Here is a 20,847-nt window from a genome sequence, read left to right as displayed (position 1 = left end):
TACGTGCGTGGTGCGTCCGTACGTCTAGAGCGCAATTTTATTGGAACTTCCAGCAACTGGCAATTCCATTGAGGTGAGCGTGCGAGGATGTTTGTTGTAATTAACGAAAGCCAACGGTGGATGAGCTGGTATGAGATGGTGTTCAGAAATGTAGTGTGTGATCAACAAGGCGATGTCCGTCGTGGTGGTCTAGTGGCTGTAAGGTACTCGGCTGCTGACCCGCAGGTTGTGGGATCGAAACCCGGCCGCGGCGGCTGCATTTCCCTGTGGTCAGATTAGGGTGCACGTTAAAGAACCCCAGGTGGTCGAAATTTCCGGAGCCCTCCATTACGGCGTCTCTCATAATCATATCGTGGTTTTGGGACGTCATACCCCACATATCATCATATCGTCATCAAGGTGATGACTGAGGGCGCCAGCGAGGTAGCTGACCGCGTGGCAACGAATTACAGCCACCGCTGGCAGAAGCTGGGACCCAGGTCAGTGGACATAGAAAAAGCACATCGGGGCTTTGCCGCTCCACCGTACAGCAGGTGTGTGCGGGGTGGGTCCTGTGGCGTTCTTTGCGATTTTAATTTTTGATGGGGAATAGTGTAGATGCATAGACGTGGCGAGAGCACGCGTCTTCAGGTTAAGACGTCGCGTGAAGATGTGAAATAAAAATGCCTTCGTTTGTCACTGCAACTGTAAACAGAAACACCAACAACCATTTCTAGAGGCTGTTTTATCTTTCGTTCCGAAACGGGTGAATTGGAAAAGCGGAATTAGCTTGGCACATACATACACACTTCTACACACATACATACACATCGTATACACACTTCTAGCTTTCCTCCGAAACAGTAATAATAAATTACTCAATAGTTTTATTAATATGAGTAGGGATGTTTAAAAAAAATAAAAACTTGAGTATGTACGTGTGAACATAACCAAAAAAAAGGGGGGGGGGGCTCCAATTATGAAATTTCCACAGAAACATTTATTTTCCCACAGCAATCGTAAGTGTAAACACAGCTAGCGCACTCCCCGCACGCGAATACCGCGTCAGCCGGGGCGGCGTGACGCCACCGTCTCGGACACTCGCCGCACCCACGCCGTTTACCTAGATATCCTTGGTAAATTCGAACACTCTTTCTGTCATTGAATTTATTGTCGAACTCACCCCCGCAGGGGTGAGTGGGCCGATCCCGGAGGTAGTGCAATACCGGGCCAACCCGTGGCGGAGGTGAAGCAAGCTTCAAGCACTCCGCCGCATTGCAAAAATAAGTTTAATATCTTGGATCCAAATAGGATCCGTATCAGATATTAAGCTGATGAGAGCAGATACTACACAAAGAGAAGTTTATTGAACTTCAAACTGAAACAACAGGTACATTGACATGCGTTTTACAAAATAAACAAACGGGAGAACATTGAATATATACAAGTGTACGCTTACACGAGCAAATACAAAGGAGCTTGTTACAAATGTGGAGTTAAACTAATCAGGAAAAACACACACACACAGTTGTGAACGGGATGCTATATACATATGTGCGATAACCAGCGACGCCTTGGTGTCGACGGGCGGGGCCCGCGGCAACAACACAGTGTCAAGCAAGTGTCTATATGTAAACCGGTGCTACAGAGGTGTATCTGGGGAGCGGGGTGAGGGGGAGGTCACCTTCGTTTGGGACTAAACATGCGATTGCTCCTGAGTTGGGCCCTCTTTTGGAACCGAAAGGGGTCAATAGTGCAAAATTGGGGCAGCCAACTTGCCCTCACTCATGAAGAAAAATTTTGTGTGCCAGCGGCGGAGGAACATCTCCTCTCCGCTGGCCTCGAGTTCGCGGGAGACGAGCTCCCACACCAGCCTTCTGATACGCGTAACCGCCGGTGGTGCTGCCCGAACTGGCCGTCATCGCGCTTCCGCGAGGGAGTGGCGCTGCCACACAACAAACAGGGTACAGGCGGTCACAAGCCGCGCAAACGCGCCCTTGTTGCGTCTGTGACCTGGTGGGGGGCGGATCCCAAAGGTGTGCGCTACGATGCGCCAGACTGGCCGCGCAGCTGAACACTCCAGCAAGGCGTGCTTCTGCGTTTCTGGTTCCCTGCAATTTGGGCAGCGGTCGTTGGGCACAATGCCTAGTTTCTTCAGGCGGCACCTGGTAGGGAGGACGTCCCATGCCCTCTTCCAGAGAAAATCCTGGATATCGCAGGGTAGCAGACTATGAAGCAGGGAGAGGTCCCGCTTAGCTTGCTCTGCTCGTTGCTTGTCCTCGTCGCTGAGCTGGCTCGCCGTGAGTGCCTCCACTATGCGGGCCGGCTGCTCCGCGTCGGGATCACAATTCGGCGCTTCCTTGCGCAGCATGCGTGCCGTCGCCGCTGCTACCTTGTAAAAGGGCGAGGGCGATTCAGCGTGCGGGCCAGTGTGTCGACCGGCATCAAGCCAACTGTTCGACGGGCCGCTTCAATAGTGCAGCAAGCTTCTCCCAACATAGTTTTCTGCTTGCGCCACCTTGCGAGCCGTTTTCAAGGCCAGCAGTTTGCTCAAGGTGAGTGCGTGCGGGAGGGCCAGCCCCCCCTCTTTAACTTCCAACTGGAGGAGGATTCGTTTGACAGGGGGTGGTGTCCTGCCCCATAGTAGGTCGTTGGCTAACGTGCCGAGTCGTGTGGCCACCCGCGCCGGCATCGCTGTCACCCTGCTCACGTAGGAGGCCAAGGCAAGAACACTAGTCTTGATTGCGACGGCCTTTTCACGCAGGGTCAAGTTGAGCAGTGCAGCGCGCTCGGTGAGCTTTGCAGCCCTGTCGATGACCCTTGTCCATGTGGAAACGTCGACGCCTTCTCGGTTAAAGTAGACGCCGAGGACCTTAACCGTGGAGACCGGTTCTATGTCGCCTATTGCTTCAGTAGGGAACGGACCGAAGAGCAGTGCTCGGCTCTTTCTCTCGTTCAGTTGGGCTCCCGACACCTTAGCGTATAGCTCAAATACGCTGCGGAAGCGGTCGAGGCTTCGCGCGTCCTTGAGAAAGAGCGATATATCGTCGGCAAACGCCAGGACTCTAATCTCCTCGGCACCAGTCATTGGCAGGCCTCGAATGCGTTCGTCGCTAGCCAGAGTTGTGAGCAGAGGCTCTATCGAGAGGACAAACAGGGTTGGGCCTAAGGGGCACCCTTGCCTAATGCCTCTCGTGTACCGAAAGAAAGCAGTGGTCGTGCCGTTCACCGCGACGCAACTACGCAGGTTGGTGTACAGAAGCTCGATGGCAGCCACAAACTCCTGCGGGAGCCCGAACTGACAGAGCACTTCAAATAGGTACGTGTGCCTCACCCTGTCGAACGCCTTGGCTTGGTCGAGGGACAGGAAGGCACCCGAGACTCTTTTCCGGGTCGCGTATTCAAAAACATCTCTGGTGGCAGTGAGGTTGGCAAACATTGATTGGCCAGGCACGGCGCAGGCTTGGTGGGGAGCTATCAAGTCCGGCAAGAAGGTCCTCAGTCTGGTGTTCAATATGGACGCCACGATCTTATAGTCTACATTGAGTAGAGAGATCGGGCGCCATGACGACAGTTCGCGCGGGGATGCGCCGTCCTTCAGAATGAGGGTGATGCGCCCTTCGTTGAATGAATCCGGTTTCACGTGCTTCTGGAGGACCAGGTTGACCATGGCCAGCAGCGGGGCTCGTAAAACTTCAAAGAAAGTCGCGTAAAAGCCGGCTGTCAGGCCATCAGTGCCTGGAGCCGAGTTAGGCGGCATGGCTCGGATGGCAGCGCGAAGTTCCTCTTCCGTTGCTGCGCCGCACAGAACTGTGCCCTCATCTTCGGCGAGTCGGGGCAGGTGCGAACACAGACTGGCCATGAGAGCTGCCCCCGGGAGTGGGCCACAAGGGTCCGGCTCATGAAAAAAGGCCTCAAAGTAGTTATGGAACTCCGCTTCGATCTCGGTGGGGTCAGTGATCAGACTGCCGTCAGGCCTTTGCACCTCCGAGATTCGAACGGAACCGGTACCTCGCACCTCATTCATGTCCAGGTCCGGCACGTCCCCCGCAGCGACTCGGGATTCACGTGCGTTGCGCGCGATTTCCCGGAAGAGGCGATCGTGCTGAACTTGATGCGAGTGGAGATAGTCGCATGTACAAGTCGTGAGGTGGTCTGCGCTCTGTACAATCCGCATCCGGCGGAGTAGCTCGTTCATCTCTTTTGTGATGCGCTTCTTCCTCACGCTGCCTTCTTCTTGCAGGAACGCTCTCCATCTCGCCTTCAAGTCGTCCCATTCGGCGGGGCTGGTACAGGGGGAGGCCTCAATCGTCTCCTCCAGGAACGCGGATATTTTGAGGGCGCTCGTGCGGTCTTTTCTGAGCGCTGGTTCGAGGCGCCAAGCTTCATTTCATGGATGAGGGCCGGGCGTCCCCCTCACCGTTGTAACCAACGGGAGGTGGTCGGTTCTGTCCGCCATCCCGTCGGGGAGGGTGAGGACTTCGCACGCCACAATAGAACCGACGAGGCGCTCGGGGACGTAGGCTCGGTCAAGCCTGCTGGCCGTTGTCCGCGAGGTTCGGGTGGGGGCGAACTCGTTTCCATGTACGTGTACCCAGGCGTCCGTGAGCCGCAGGTGTCGGAGGATCCCGACCAGCTCTTTGGCGTGGTAAGTTGAGCCGCCTTGACCCGGGCCTCGGACGTCTCTTGTAGAGTCCACGACGCAATTGAAGTCCCCGAGAACCACGTGGGGAACGGACTCCACCAGGTAGGCATGCAGCTCCTTAAAATACTTGTTGGTGTCCGACCTCGTCACCGGTGCGTAAACGTTAACGAAGCGCACCTTTGACCCGTCAACGAAGACGTCGAGCACAAGTGTACGCCCGTTTGCACCGAATACACAATGGGATTTCTGTCGAAACCTGCCTGTCACAAATACGACCCCGACGCCCCAAGCCCTCGCACATGTTAGAGAAAAAAAACCTTCGGCTTGGCAGTTACGCTTAAAGCTAATTACGTCGAGCGGGGAGCGAAAGTTTGTCTCCTGGAGAAAGAGGAGGTCAATGCCTTTGGAACGGGCAAACGACAATACGGCTGCTTGTTTGCCCCTATCGCGAAAACCGCGAATATTTAGCGTGGCGAACCGCAGTGTAGCCATGTTCCGTCAGTCCGAGCGCGGTGTCTCGCTTGGGGGGGGGGGGACGGAACGATGAAAGGCGCGATAACTAGGAGAGTTGGGCATCAATGGAGCGCGGGCGAAGGGGGGCGAGAGAGTGCTGCACTAAAGAGTGGAAGGGGCCCAGCCAGGTGAGCGGGACAGCAGAGGGTGAGAGAAAGCGGGAGAGCGGAATGCTACGAGGCCATCGGAGCAGGCGCGCCGCTTCGTTCTTCAGGTAGCCCTCTTAGCTAACATGAGACGCGACCCGAGAAACCGCGCTGGGAGCATAGCAGGCTTGGGCGCGCTAGGCGTGCGCGGAAGGCAGTCTGGGGCGATGGGCGACCCAGAAGCGAGCGCGCCTCCCGATGCATCGATGAAAACCACGTGGGAGAGGGGACGGAGCAAGACGGAAGCGAGCGTGGCCGGAGGAGTGCCAACAAACGACTCGCAGGAGAGGGGGTGGCATGAAGCCGTGCACGGTCGCGCAAGGCAAAGTGGAACGGGCTCGCGACCTCATTCTATGCATGCCTCCGCCGGGCCTGAGCCCAGAGCAGCTGCGAGCTGCGCAGCCAGCGAGGGCGCGGAGCAGCGCATACAGAGAACTTGAAGGCGGCAGGCCTGGCTACAGATGAAAAGCAGATGACACCATCAGTGTGAGCTGCGTCGCAGCAAAAAAAAAACAGAATAAAGTGAGCCAAAAAGAATGTACCAAGCTAAGTAGGAGCAGACGACGCGAGCTGCGCCGCCGCAAAACACAGAGGGAAGCCAGGTGGAACCAGTGAAATGGAAAAAACCGCGCCCGGCACAGAGGACGCGAACAGCGTCTGCTCACTCAAAGCGGAAAGGCGCGGCGCGTCCGAGGCGCGCTAACAACGCCCCCCCCCCCTTTGCCCCGCCGCCGCATGGCGCCGAGACGCCGGCAGTCTACTCGATTGTTCCACCGCCATCCGCGGGGGGGTCCCCCCTGGACGCGGCGTTCCCACCCAACCTCGGGGTCTTCGCCTTCGGCGGGGCGTCGCTGTCGCTGCTTCTAACTTCAAGCCCGGTCCGCCGCTGCCTCGCCTCACGAGTAGGGGAACCCTCACGGGAGTCGCGCTGCGGCTCGTCTCCTTGACGACGACGCGAGCGAGACCTCGGCTCGCGGCCCTTGTCGCGACTTGAGGCCCGCGCGCCCGAATCGCGACCAGCCCCGTCTCCGCGGCGACGACGCGAGCGCGAGCCAGATCTCCGCTCGCGGCCAGACGCCGGGTGAACCACGGGCGGGTCCGGTCGCCGGCCCTTGTGGGGCACAACCTGCTCGGGGGAAGGGTCTGACGGCACGCGGTCGTCGTCCTCAGGCAGGGCATAGTGCCCACGACTCACAATAGGCCTTTCATCGCTGGCCGGGGCTTGCTGAAGCGCTCCCAAGTCCTGTGCCGTGACAGGGGCCAGCACGTTGGCCGGCGCGTCGGAGACGGGGCGGCTAGTCTCCTCTTTCTCAGGAGGCACCGGAGACGCGTCTTCTAAGGTAGCCAAAGGCGGCCAGTCCTCGGCGCTCGATAGGCTTGCGGGTGTCGTAAGGGACGCCGATCGCGTCGGGCCCGACTCGGTATCTGTTGTGTCTGCACCAGAGGACGCCGACGCCGAAGCAACGGAGGCGGACGCACTGCGCGTCTCTTCCTTTACACCCGAAGACTCCGCATTGCTGCTTGCGCTCGAGTCTGATTCCCCGTCGCGGCGCCATGAGAGGGGGCCCATTGCGGTCGCGCGGGGCGCAGGCCTAGGCGTTAGTACCTGTAGACGCGAAGGGGGCTCACCAGACCTCGGCGAAGGGGCACCGGATGATTGGCCAGGTGCTGCGTTGGTAGCTGTCAGTACTGATGAACCGCGGGCAGCGGCCGCGTAGGAGCGCCTGCGGAAACACTCTCGCGTCCCGTGACGGCCCCCGCAACGCGAGCACTCGGCTGTGCAGCCCTCTGTGTCGTGGCCGAAGACGCCACAACGCTTGCAAAACTCGGCCGCGCACGCGGTCGCCATGTGCCCGACCTCGCCGCAGCGCGCACAAACCCGACGCATGCCTCTATATTCGCACATTACTTTGTGCCCCGCAATCGTTAGGAAGTTGGGAACAGGGCGACGCATCTCAATTTTCACGAGACGCACCCCGTTTTTCTTGGTCTGGCGGTTGGCTAAGGTGGCGAATGAAATGCCCTTCACCTTGCCAAACTGAGCTAAGGCATTACTGAGGGTTTCATCGGGCAGAAAACCGGGGTAGCGGTAGACGTTTACATACGTTACCGGCGGCCCGACGGGCTCTACCGGCACGTTCACTCCGTTAACCTTAAAGCCCTCTGCAACCATAAGCTTTGTCGCCTGACTAGCATTGCGGGTGCAAACGAGAAATTTCGATCCCCCCATATGTTGGAGCATATATACACTATCATCTCCTGCTGTTTCCTCTACTGCGTCTATTAAGTCGTCAACATAAACGTCGCCTTCGGGCGCTGAGAACATAAAACAATTCTCCCACACCGGGAGTTTAAATGGCGTGGCCATACTTGTAAGTAGAGTCCGCAAGGCGCCGGGTCGGGCGAGGCTTGAGGACGACTCGTTACGTGCAGGCGAGCTGCACACTGGTAGAACGCGGCTCAGCCGAGGCGAGGGCCGCGCAGGACTAGGTGGTGGCCGGTGGACCGCAGGGGGGCTCCGGGACGGCAGGCGTGGGCCGGGGACCTTGCACCACCAGGCATGGGGCGAGCGGGCACCAGGCAGGAGCCGGGAACCCGAGGCGGCAGGTGGGCGCGCGGAGCGGCGCTGCCACAGGAACGACCTCTTGCACGGGCTTCACAGGAACCGGGGGCCGACGCCGACGTGACGTGACCCCAGGTCTCGCAAAATGACTCGTAGAAAACGGCTAGCTCGACACTTTGATCTTAGCCAAAAGGGCGAGAAGCGATGCAATTCATTAGCACCTAATTAAAATCCATTCTTTCACACCTCGTACTTAGTCCTGGCCAAAAGCCAGGCAAACAGTAGCAAAGCAATTCCGACGTCCACCCATGCACAACCAGCATTGTGCACCGACAGCGGCGGCGCTGGCTTCACGGCATTGCTTTTATCCCTAGTCCGCTTGAAGTTTCTTGTTTCGCTTACAAACATGTTAAAACTGAAACCTTCTTTTTCCCAGAGGTCAAAGCCACGCGTGCTTGCTTGCATGCGTACTCTCGAATGTAACCATGACGTCACACCAAATGCTTGCCGGCGAACATTATCAGGCATGTCGCGAGGTATGCTACAGCACTTGTTTTAAAAACTGATGCATAGTGTACATGTCCAACTCGAGCACCAAAGCCTGGAAGGAAATAAGAAAAAAAATGACTGTGCAAAATGTGACTACGTCACCCATCCAACATGGCTTCTACGCTGGCTGCCCAAGCAACGCCTCTGCAACGACGCCCACAATCATCGGCAAAAAGGTGTTGCCTTTGGCTGCTTCAGCGCGCTCAACGTATGCCTTGCAAGTTCCGACGTGGCGGAACACCGCACCGAGGTCGACGAAGGTCCTGCCGTAAAAGGCAGACCCGGGAATGCGTGCGAAACGTCTACCGCGTGCGTTGTGAAGCCGGTGAATGAAGGGTCATGTGGCAGAGGGTGACGGAACGTGAGTGTGCGACATGCCGCTGTGATGTCGTTCAAGCGTTCAACGGGCCGGCAGGCTCTGCCTGTCGTGGTCGAAAACGCTTGTCCAAGTTTTGCTGATTCCGAGGGGTAGGAGTGCTATAGAGGCGTGTACGAGGCGCTGGTGCGGCGCTCCGTCGATCGTGCCAGACGGACATGAGGCGGCAAGAAGGCGGTCGTCAAGTGGTCGCGGAAATCAGTGGAGAAGTACTCGCCTGCGCTTTTCGTCGAATTCCGCTGGGTAAGGTGCGAGAAGACTCACGACAGACGGTCTTCGGGAGACGGGTGGTTGCACAAATGCGACCGTGCGTCAACGTGCAGCCATATTCGTGGATTATTTCGCCCTATTACGATAGCTTCGTCACAGCGCTCGCTGGGGTTGCTTGTTTTTGTTGACCTTCACTTGTGGCACACACCCACTGTGAGGGATTGGCCGGTTTGTTTTTCTGCTTCTTCGACTTCTACATACTCGGCTTAGTGAAGCTGTGAGGAGTGATGAGTGGGTACAGAGGCAAAGCACAGCAAAGCGCGCCCGGGGCGTGATCTCACGTGTCCTGGTTCCCACGGCGCTTCAGGTACGTGCGTGGTGCGTCCGTACATCTAGTGCGCAATTTTCTTGAAACTTCCAGCAACTGGCAATTCCGTTGAGGTGAGCGTGCGAGGATGTTTGTTGTAATTAACGAGAGCCAACGGTGGATGAGCTGGTATGAGATGGTGTTCAGAAATGTAGTGTGTGATCAACAAGGCGATGTCCGTCGTGGTGGTCTAGTGGCTGTAAGGTACTCGGCTGCTGACCCGCAGGTTGTGGGATCGAAACCCGGCCGCGGCGGCTGCATTTCCCTGTGGTCAGATTAGGGTGCACGTTAAAGAACCCCAGGTGGTCGAAATTTCCGGAGCCCTCCATTATGGCGTCTCTCATAATCATATGGTGGTTTTGGGACGTCATACCCCACATATCATCATATTGTCATCAAGGTGATGGCTGAGGGCGCCAGCGAGGTAGCTGACCGCGTGGCAACGAATTACAGCCACCGCTGGCAGAAGCTGGGACCCAGGTCAGTGGACATAGAAAAAGCACATCGGGGCTTTGCCGCTCCACCGTACAGCAGGTGTGTGCGGGGTGGGTCCTGTGGCGTTCTTTGCGATTTTAATTTGTGATGGGGAATAGTGTAGATGCATAGACGTGGCGAGAGCACGCGTCTTCAGGTTAGGACGTCGCGTGAAGATGTGAAATAAAAATGCCTTCGTTTGTCACTGCAACTGTAAACAGAAACACCAACAACCATTTCTAGAGGCTGTTTTATTTTTCGTTCCGAAACGGGTGAATTGGAAAAGCGGAATTAGCTTGGCACATACATACACATTTCTACACACATACATACACATCGTATACACACTTCTAGCTTTCCTCCGAAACAGTAATAATAAATTACTCAATAGTTTTATTAATATGAGTAGGGATGTTTAAAAAAATAAAAACTTGAGTATGTACGTGTGAACATAACCAAAAAAGGGGGGGGGCCTCCAATTAGGAAATTTCCACAGAAACATTTATTTTCCCACAGCAATCGTAAGTGTAAACTCAGCTAGCGCACTCCCCGCACGCGAATACCGCGTCAGCCGGGGCGGCGTGACGCCACCGTCTCGGACACTCGCCGCACCCACGCCGTTTACCTAGATATCCTTGGTAAATTCGAACACTCTTTCTGTCATTGAATTTATTGTCGAACTCACCCCCGCAGGGGTGAGTGGGCCGATCCCGGAGGTAGTGCAATACCGGGCCAACCCGTGGCGGAGGTGAAGCAAGCTTCAAGCACTCCGCCGCATTGCAAAAATAAGTTTAATATCTTGGATCCAAATAGGATCCGTATCAGATATTAAGCTGATAAGAACAGATAAGTTTTATTAATGTTTCTTGGGGCCGTAAGTGAATGAGTCCGACTATAACATATGGCTTCTTCCCCGCAACATAATTGAAGTTATCGCAACAGCCAAAACAGAAAATGGCGCGTAACAACCGACGTTTTCAGGCCACTTAAAAGGACACATTTCGGGAGTTCGTACATGGTCGGGAACGAGTTCTACCATATCATGCAATGATGATGCATTTGTATTTTCCTAGGGACGCGCACGCAGAGTTCAGTTTGACTGCCGTAAGTGTACGTGATAAATGCCTCGTGATGCGGCAATCACTTCACTAACGCATAGTTTCTTAAATAGGCGCAAGTAGGGTCGCGAACATATGCGCCGAAGCACACGGTCGTTCCTAGAGTCCCAAGCGCCGAGGGCTCCCACGATGACGGCGTCCACGGTGACCCGCTGGTACCGGCGACGGAGAAACGCCACTACCGGCTCGTAATGAGCCAGCTTGGCGTTACGGGCGTTCTCGATTGGATCCGGCGTATTCTCGAACGGGCACGTAACGTCGATGACAATAGCCTCTTCGCCACGCACCAGGACGAGATCCTGACGCAGGCCCGTGTCTCCGACAGCCTGGTTTTCGAAGGCCACCGTGAACTCGCGGGAGGCGGCGGTCCGGACGCGGTTGACGATGGCGTCGTGGCGGGCCCGGTAGAGCGCACTGCGGGGCATGCAGTGGCACACTACATGCGGCAGCGTCTCCCTCACGTACCCGATGACGCGGCATCGCTGGTTCCTGTCGGGCGCGCCCCACATGCGAGCGCCGTTGAGTGGGAGCAGGTTCAGGCGGGCCCTGTGCACGAACCGCCAGTCCGCGAAGGTGGTGAAGGCGCCCGTCCGCATGAAGTGGGAACTGGCGCGATCAGCCGCCACGCAGGCCAGCACCTTCCCCTGGTTGGGGAGGTCGTGCAGGGCGTGGTCCCGTTCTCTGGCGAGGATCTCACGCAGCGTCCGCATGACGCGGCACCGGTGCTGCGGAGTTATCGTCGCGTCACCGCAGGTGAGCCGAACGCCGCCAGGATCCAGGGTCCAGGCGACGTTCTAGTGGCGGGACGCCTTGCGGGCATTCGTCCATACGGACCGCAACTGGTTGGCCGGGACCCGGAACCCGTCCCCAAGCGATCCCCCGAGGTAGGCCTCCAGCTCGAAGCGGGTGACCTCCCAACCGAGGCGGGCAGTGGCGTTTGCGTAGGCGTCGTCTAAGGCCATCTGCCGCAGCTCGGCGTCAGGGGACGTCAGAAGCTTGTAGGCCGAGTCGATGCGGCAGAGTTCGCTGAGCTCCGCCGCAACCGGGATCCCGACGGCACCACCAGGGACGGAACCGTAGATGTAGTTGGTGGCCGCGTTGGTTGGTAGGTAGAGCGTGCGCTTTACCAGCGGCCGGATGGCATCGTCCAGTCGGCGCCAGTCCGTCGTCGAAAGAACCCCGCACCTCATCGGAAAGTTGAGCGCCGGGTAGACAAAGGTCCGGAGGGCATCCAGACGCTGCCACGGCGCCAACATCGACGACATGATCGCCCGGGCTTGGGCGATGGCGGACTCGACGGCGGAACCGGAGCCGGAGGGGATCCGGAAGCCGATGGGTCGTCCCAGGTATCGCTGCGGCTCGAAGTCGCGCAGCACCGAGATGGGAACGCCCGAGACTCTGAACTCCGTCGGGCGCATCCCCACAGGTGTCGATCCGACCATGTGGAAAGACGCGCACTTCGACGGGTTCAAGGACAGGCTAAAGGATGCGGCGAGGGTCTCGATCCTGTCGATCCGCTGTTGTAACCTGCGCGGAGTCGAAGCCAGGGGAGTCATTTCGTCCGCGTAGGCAAGAATCTTGTGGTCGGAGCCACCACCCTGCACTGCGCGGACGACCGGGTCAATCACCAAGTTGAATAAAATTCCACTTAGTGGGCAACCCTGACGCAGCCCTGCCAGGATCGGGATCGGTTCTGTAGTTCCCTCGGCCGCCAGGATGCAGGTGCTGTTATCCCTGTAAAGGTCGCCTATCACCTCCGTAAACACGGGGCCGGCGCCAGCACCGGTCAGGGCGTCGAGCAAGGCCTGGTGCGGGACGGAGCCAAACGCGTTGTTAAAGTCCAACAGCGCCGCACACAGGTCGGGGCCTCCCGACCGGGCGATGTCGAGCCTGCGTTGCAAGATATAATTAAGTTCGAACACGCCGTCGTGCGGAAGGAAACCCTTCTGGCACTTTGACAGCACGGCGTGCTCGATCATCCATGCCTGTAGCCGGGCTGCAAGGCACTTGGCATAAAGCTTTGCTGCCGTGCAGCCGAGGGCTATGGGCCGCCAGTTTGACGGGACTTGGGGATCTCCTCTCTTGTAAATGAGGACTGTTCGAGTTGTCCTCCAAGAGTCGGGCGTGCGTCTGTGGTGTAAACAGGCGTTAAAAAGCGCTGTCAGGAACCGTGCCTCCGGGTCGACCGTTCGCCAGTGGTGGTAGGTAAGACGGTCTGCTCCGGGGGCCGTGTTCTCGGACTTGCGCAAACGCCCGAACACCTCGTCTGGTGAAAAGTTGGTCGTGTCTACTCCCACCGGGGCCGGTTCTCTTCCCAGCAGAAGGGTAGAATCGGCCTGGCGGGCCGACCACGTGCGTCCCCAATGGTCTTGCAGATCCTGGAGCGGGATGGCGCACGTCTGGGGTGGTCCCTCCAGGATCAGCCGAACCGCACGTCGACGGTTGCGGCGGTACAGCCGCTGTATGACGACCGCGTTCGATGGATCAGGCTGGCGGCGTTGACGACCAGGACGCACCGGTGGAAGACGCACCGCCTCGACAGCCAAGGCGACGGCCCGCGTCCATGCTTCCTTGCATTGGGCCCATGACTCGTCGGAGGGCGGGTCCCGCAGCAAGGAGCGGAGCAGGCGCGCCTAGTCCTCGAGGAGGCGCGTGTGGTCCGGTGGCATCCGGAGGGTCGTGGGGTCGGACTCGGGTTGCTCCTGTACTTCGTCCGGCTCGTCGAGAACCGCCGCTGCCTCGTCCACGGACGCTGGTGGCGACGGGGAGGAGGCCGGAGATACCGGGGACTCGGGCAGAACGACCGGGGACGACCCGGCATCGAGCGGCGGCGAAGACACCGTGACGTCGTAGGAGATGGTGTTGTCGTCGTCGTCGTCGAGTATAAACGCGGCATCACCAACGGGCGAAGCCGCCGACGAGCCGCGCGGGGCAGGAGACGCACCATTGAACGATGACGAGGGCCCGAAGTCGTACGGTACCAGGACTTGCCTGGTGGGCGACGAGGGTCTTGGCGACGCAGGATCCGGCGACCGTGGTGACCCGAGAACGGGCAAGTCCACGGGAACGCCGGCGGGCGTCGGGACCACTATGTGCGGCGTAGTTGAGGACGTGCCTCCGGCGTCGCGCAAGGGCTGCTCGGAGGGGGCCGGGCTTGCGGCAGGAGATGGTGCCGGCGAACCGGGGACGGAGGCCGAGCCCACGGACGTCGACGAACCGCTGGACGACAGGTACTCGAAGGCAGACGGCCCGCCGATCGACGCGGGCGAAGAGGCCCCCGACCTGGCGGCCGGAGACGACAAGGGCCGCACCGGAGATGCGGCGTCAGAGGGCGATAGGCCCCTTAGGCGTCGCGAAGCCCGGGGTGCTGCTGGCGGCGACGAGGAACCCGATCCGGACGACGACGTGTCAGACGAAGATGTGCTGACGTGGTGCACACGCCGGGCAGGCGCGCGCTCGCGAGCGGCGCCGGACGGCCCAGCCTGGTCGACGTGGCATCGCAGGTGGTTGGCCAGGCCGCGCTTGGTCGTAAACGTGGCGTCGCACAAGCCACAGCGACGGGGAGGCGTCTCCGTCGATGACACGAGCGTGGCCCTTGCCAGGCAGTGGTGGTACGAGGGCCGGGACGTGAGCGGCGCGTCGCACACCGTGCACACGTAGATTCGTTCGCGCACACGAACGCCGTGCTCGAACTCCACGTGGCAGCGCACCGACTGCGCGCGAGACGTCCAAGCGGCCCCGCTGTACTTCATACTGCAGTTGTCGACCGGGCACTGCAGCTCCGCCGGGGCCGGGAGATAAACCCACAGAACGTCGCCGTCCAGGGCCGGCTGGCGTGGTTGCACCGGGGCAGAAGGGCGTGAGGACGCCGGTGCTTCGGAACCAGCCGGTCCCGACGAGGGCGACGCAGTCGACGCCGGCGATGAAGGGCCCGCCGCGGGAGAACCCGGAGTCCCGCGCCGAGGTCGCTGAGGAGGGGGTGGTGCCGGGGAGCCAGTAGGGGCAGCAGCGTGGCGCCGCCTGGCACGACGGCCCCTCGCGGAACTCGGGCGGGCAGGATCCTTGGCGGCGATCCCGGCAGGCAGCAGGACCGGACGGCAGCAGCAGGGCCAGGCAGGACCAGGTGGGCCGGGCGGTGGGCGACGACGGCGATGCGGTCACGACGGTGACCGTGGCCCGATGACGTCGTCAGCAGGCGGTGACGACCGGGCCGGGCATGCAGCAGGCGGCAGGCGAAGAGCCAAGCAGAGAAATGAGCTGTAGACTCTCACTAACCGCCGTCCAGCATCCGGGGGTCGCCAGGGCCAGCCAGAACGTCTGAGGCCCCCTGGGTCAGCAGGTCCGCCACGTCCAACGTCCAGGATCGGGAAGCTCCGCCGGTCAGCAGCAGCAGCAGGTGCCCCTCCGAAAGGGCAGGCGCAGCCAGGAACGTCGTTGCCTTCCCGGAGTGGCCGAGTCCCCGGGAGGGAACGCCTCTCGACCGTTGGCCAGCGGATCAAAGTGGGTCAGCGTAATTAAGCTGATAAGAACAAATAAGCTTTTATTCATATTTCATGGGGCCATATGTGAATGAGTACGACTTTGAGACATGACTTGCGCCAAGGAGTTCTCAGGACTAGGTCAACGACATTGACGTTGCACAATGCAGGCGAAAAGGGCCGCGCGTCGCGTAACAATGAAAGACATCGCGTGGCAAGACAAGGACCGCTTAGCGGCAAACACGCACACCCATATCAGCTTTGCATGCACAGTCACATGCGGACGCGAAGCAGTCAGTGGCTTTCACATAAGTGTTCTTGGTAGATCTTGCGAGATGCAGGGATCACCTCACTCACGCAAAGCTTCTTAAACAGGCGCAAATAGGGGCGCGAACAAATGCGACGTAGTACGCGATCGTTCGCCGAGTCCCATGCGCCGAGGGCACCCACGATGACGGCGTGGACGGTGACCCGCTGATACCAGCGCCGGAGAAACGTTGCCACCGGCTCGTAGTGGGCCAGCTTGGCGTTACGAGCGTTCTCAAAGGCGTCCGGCGTGTTCTCGAACGGGCACCTGACGTCGATGACGATAGCCTCTTCGCCACGCACCAGGACGAGATCCGGACGCAGGCCCGTGTCTCGGACGGCCTGGTTCTCGAAGGCCACCATGAACTCGCGGGAGGCGGCGGTCCGGACGCGGTCGACGATGGCGTTGTGGCGGGCCCGGTAGAGCGCACTGCGAGGCATGCAGTGGCACACCACATGCGGCAGTGTCTCCCTCAGGTACCCACAGACGCGGCACCGCTGGTCCCTGTCCGGTGCGCCCCACAAGCGAGCGCCGTTGAGGGGCAGGAGGTTGAGGCGGGCCCTATGCACGAATCGCCAGTCCGCGAAGGAGGTGAAGGCACCCGTCCGCATGAAATGGAAGCTGGCGCGATCAGCCGCCACGCAGGCCAGCACCTTTCCCTGGTTGGGGAGGTTGTGCAGGGCCCGGTCCCGTTCGGTGGCCAGCACCTCTCGTAGCGTGCGCATTACGCGGCACCGGTGCTGTGGGGTGATCGTGGCGTCGCCGCAGGTGAGCCGAACGCCGCCAGGATCCAGGGTCCAGGCGACGTTGTACTGGCGGGACGCCTTACGGGCATTCGTCCACACGGACCGCAACTGGTTGGCCGGGACCCGGAACCCGTCCTCAAGCGATCCCCCGAGGTACGACTCCAGCTCGAAGCGGGTCACCTCCCAACCGAGCCGGGCAGTGGCGGTTGCGTAGGCGTCTTCCAAGGCCATCTGCCGCAGCTCGGTGTCGGGGGGCGTCAAAAGCTTGTAGGCCGAGTCGAAGCGGCAGAGTTGGCTGAGCTCCGCCGCAACCGGGATCCCGACGGCACCACCAGGGGCGGATTCGTAAAGGTAGTTTGTCGCAGCGTTGGTGGGAAGGTAAAGCGTTCGCTTTACCAGCGGCCGAATGGCGTCGTCCAGTCGGCGCCAGTCCGTCGAAGACAAGACGCCGCATAGCATCGGGAAGTTGAGCGCCGGGTAGACGAAGGTCCGGAGGGCATCCAGACGCTGCCACGGCGCCAACATCGATGACATGATCGCCCGGGCTTGGGCGAGGGCGGTCTCGACGACGGAACCGGAGCCGGAGGGGATCCGAAAGCCAATCGGACGCCCCAGGTACCGCTGCGGCTCGAAGTCGCGCAGTACCGAGATGGGGACGCCCGAAACTCGGAACTCCGTCTGGCGCATCCCCACAGGTGTCGATCCGACCATGTGGAAGGACGTGCACTTGGACGGGTTCAGGGACAAGCCCAGGGACGCGGCGAGGGTCTCGATCCGGTCGATGCGCTGCTGGAGTCGGCGCGGGGTCGAGGCCAGGGGAGTCAGGTCGTCCGCGTAGGCAAGGATCTTGTGGTCGGAACCACCACCCTGCACTGCGCGCACGACCGGGTCGATCACTAAGTTGAATAGGATTCCGCTCAGTGGGCAACCCTGACGTAGCCCTGCCAAGACCGGGATCGGCTCGGTGGTTCCCTCGGCCGCCAGGATACAGGTGCTGTTATCCCGGTAAAGGTCGCCGATCAACTCCGTAAACACGGAGCCGGCGCCAGCACCTTGCAGGGCATCGAGCAAAGCCTGGTGCGGGACTGAGCCGAACACGTTGTGGAAGTCCAACAGCGCCGCACACAGGTCGGGGCCTCCCGATCTGGCGATGTCGAGCCTGCGCTGTAGGATGTAGTTAAGTTCGAACACGCCGTCGTGCGGAAGGAAGCCCTTCTGGCAATTCGACAATACGGCGTGTTCGATCACCCAGGCCTGGAGCCGGGCTGCAAGGCACTTAGCTTAAAGCTTCGCTGCCGTGTAGCCGAGGGCTATGGGCCGCCAGTTTGACGGGACTTGCGGATCCCCCCTCTTGAAGATGAGGATGGTCCGCGTCGTCCTCCAGGAATCCGGCGTTCGGCGGTGGTGGAGGCAGGCGTTGAACAACGCCGTCAGGAACCGTGCTTCCGGGTCGGCCGTTCGCCAGTGGTGATAGGTTAGACGGTCTGCCCCGGGAGCCGTGCTCTCTGACTTGCGCAGGCGCCCGTACACCTCGTCGGTCGAAAAGTTCGACGTGTCGACGCCCGCCGGAGCCGGATCGCGTCCGAGAAGCAGGGTGGAGTCGGCCTGGCGGGCCGACCACGTGTGCCCCCAGTGGTCCTGTAGGTCTTGCAGCGGTATGGCACACGTCTGTGGCGGTCCCTCCAGATAAGCCGAACCGCGCGTCGACGGTTGCGGCGGTACAGCCGCTGTATGTCGACCGCGTTCGTTGGGTCAGGCTGGCGGCGTTGGCGACCAGGACGCACCGGTGGGAGACGCACCGCCTCGACAGCCAAGGTGACGGCCCGCGTCCATGCTTCCTCGCATTGGGCCCATGACTCGTCGGTGGGCGGGTCCCGCAGCAAGGAGCGGAGCAGGCGTGCCTGGTCCTCGAGGAGGCGCGTGTGGTCCGGTGGCATCTGGAGGGTCGTGGAGTCGTTCTCGGGATGCTCTGGTACTTCGTCGGGATCCGCCGCGGCCTCGTCCACGGACGCGGGTGGCGACGGGGAGGAGGCAGGAGACACCGGGGACCCGGGCAGAACGACCGGGGACGACCCGACATCGAGCGGCGGCGAGGACACCGCAACGTCAAGAGATCGTGTCGTCGTCGTCGAGTAGAAACGCGGCATCGCCAACGGGCGAAGCCGCCGACGAGCCGCGCGGGGCGGGAGACGCGCCATAGGACGACGACGAGGGCACGAAGTCGTACGGTACCAGGACTTGCCTGGCAGACGACGAGGGTCTTGGAGACGCAGGATCCGGCGACCGTGGTGACCCGAGAACGGGCGAGCCCACGGGAACGCCGGCAGGCGTCGGGACCCTGATGTGCGGCGTAGATGAAGACGTGTTTTCGGCGTCGCGCAATGGCTGCTCGGAGGGGGCCGGGCTTGCGGCAGGTGATGGTGCCGGCGTACCGGGGACGGAGGCCGAGCCCACGAACGTCGACGAACCGCTGGACGACTGGTACACGAAGGCAGACGGTTCGCCGATCGATGCGGGCGAAGAGGCCCCCCGACCTGGCGGCCGGAGACGAAGAGGGCCGCACCGGAGATGCGGCGTCAGAGGGCGATAGGCCCCTGAGGCGTCGCGAAGCCCGGGGTGCTGCTGGCGGCGACGAGGAACCCGATCCGGACGACGACGTGTCAGACGATGTGCTGACGTGGCGCACACGCCGGGCAGGCGCGCGCTCGCGAGCGGCGCCGGACGGCCCAGCCTGGTCGACGTGGCATCGCAGGTGATTTGCCAGGCCGCGCTTGGTCGTAAACGTGGCGTCGCACACGCCACAGCGACGGCGAGGCGTCTCCGTCGATGGCACGAGCGTGGCCCTTGCCAGGCAGTGGTGGTACGAGGGCCGGGACGTGAGCGGCGCGTCGCACACCGTGCACACGTAGATTCGTTCGCGCACACGAACGCCGTGCTCGAACTCCACGTGGCGGCGCACCGACTGTGCGCGAGACGTCCAAGCGGCCCCGCTGTACTTCATACTGCAGTTGTCGACCGGGCACTGCAGCTCCGCCAGGGCCGGGAGATAAACCCACAGAACGTCGCCGTCCAGGGCCGGCTGGCGTGGTTGCACCGGGGCAGCAGGCCGTGAGGACGCCGGTGCTTCGGAACGAGCCGGTCCCGACGAGTGCGACGCAGTCGACGCCGGCGATGAAGGGCCCGTCGCCGGAGAACCCGGAGTCCCGCGCCGAGGTCGCTGAGGAGGGGGTGGTGCCGGGGAGCCAGTAGGAGCAGCAGCGTGGCGCCGCCTGGCACGACGGCCCCTCGCGGAACTCGGGCGTGCAGGATCCATGGCGGCGATCCCGGCAGGCAGCAGGACCGGACGGCAGCAGCAGGGCCAGGCAGGACCAGGTGGGCCGGGCGGTGGGCGACGATGGCGATGCGGTCACGACGGTGACCGTGGCCCGATGACGTCGTCAGCAGGCGGTGACGACCGGGCCGGGCATGCAGCAGGCGGCAGGCGAAGAGCCAAGCAGAGAAATGAGCTGTAGACTCTCACCAACCGCCGTCCAGCATCCGGGGGTCGCCAGGGCCAGCCAGGACGTCCGAGGCACCCAGGGTCAGCAGGTCCGCCACGTCCAACGTCCAGGAACGGGAAGCCCCGCCGGTCAGCAGCAGCAGCATGCGGTTGCATGCGGTTGTCGAAGGAACAGCAGACGTCCAGCTGTTCGTCCTGCTGGACGTCTGCTGTTCCTTCGACAACCGCAGCAGACGTCCTGGACGCCTGCATGCGGTTGTCGAAGGAACAGCAGACGTCCAGGATCAGGGCTTCCTCACCACGGGCCAGGACGAGGTCGGGTCGCAAGCCGGGGACGCCGACCTGCTGGTTCTCCCCGATGACGGTTAACCGCTCCAGGGCCGCCTTCTTGAGGCGCGCAACGATGGCGTTGTGGCGCTCCGTCATGGCCCGGCTCTGCCGCATGCAGTGGCAGAGGACGTGCGGCAGGGTCTCCTCCCCGTACCCGCAGCGTCGGCACCTCTTGTCAGCTGCGGGCACCCACGTTCTTGTGCCGTTCAGGGGGAGGAGATTCAGCCGGGCTCGATGGATGAAGCGTCACTCCTTGAAGCGAGTGTAGCGGCCGGACCTCATGAAGTGAAAACTGGCGGGGTCCGCCGCAACACACGCCATCGCCTTGCCCTGGGACGGCTTCTCCTGGAGAGAACGGTCCCGGTCCTGGTTGAGGATGGCCCGAAGGATCTTGATGAGCTTGTTTCGGTTCCGCGCTGACACCGTGGCCTCTCCGCAGGTGATGCGGGCGCCCTGTTCCAGTAGCTCCCAGGCGACGGACAGGCGACGGGAGGCTTTGCGTGCCTCCGTCCAGACAGACTGCAGCTGGGTCGCAGTCTGCCGGAAG

At 60.9% G+C, this 20,847-nt stretch overlaps 2 non-coding genes across 2 annotated transcripts; both read right to left on the bottom strand.

Moving 5' to 3' along the window:
- Positions 1–1,171: 1,171 nt before the first annotated feature.
- LOC142766253 (U2 spliceosomal RNA) lies at positions 1,172–1,362 on the bottom strand. The gene has a single exon (XR_012884442.1). It is a non-coding gene; the product is annotated as a U2 spliceosomal RNA (small nuclear RNA).
- Positions 1,363–10,516: 9,154 nt separating this feature from the next.
- Positions 10,517–10,706, bottom strand: LOC142766288 (U2 spliceosomal RNA). The gene has a single exon (XR_012884468.1). It is a non-coding gene; the product is annotated as a U2 spliceosomal RNA (small nuclear RNA).
- Positions 10,707–20,847: the final 10,141 nt, after the last annotated feature.

This window comes from Rhipicephalus microplus, chromosome 6 (genome assembly GCF_043290135.1).
Source record: "Rhipicephalus microplus isolate Deutch F79 chromosome 6, USDA_Rmic, whole genome shotgun sequence".
Classification (NCBI taxonomy): Eukaryota; Metazoa; Arthropoda; class Arachnida; order Ixodida; family Ixodidae; genus Rhipicephalus; species Rhipicephalus microplus.
Note: the sequence above shows the minus strand (reverse complement) of the source record. Positions and strands in the feature narration are given on the sequence as shown.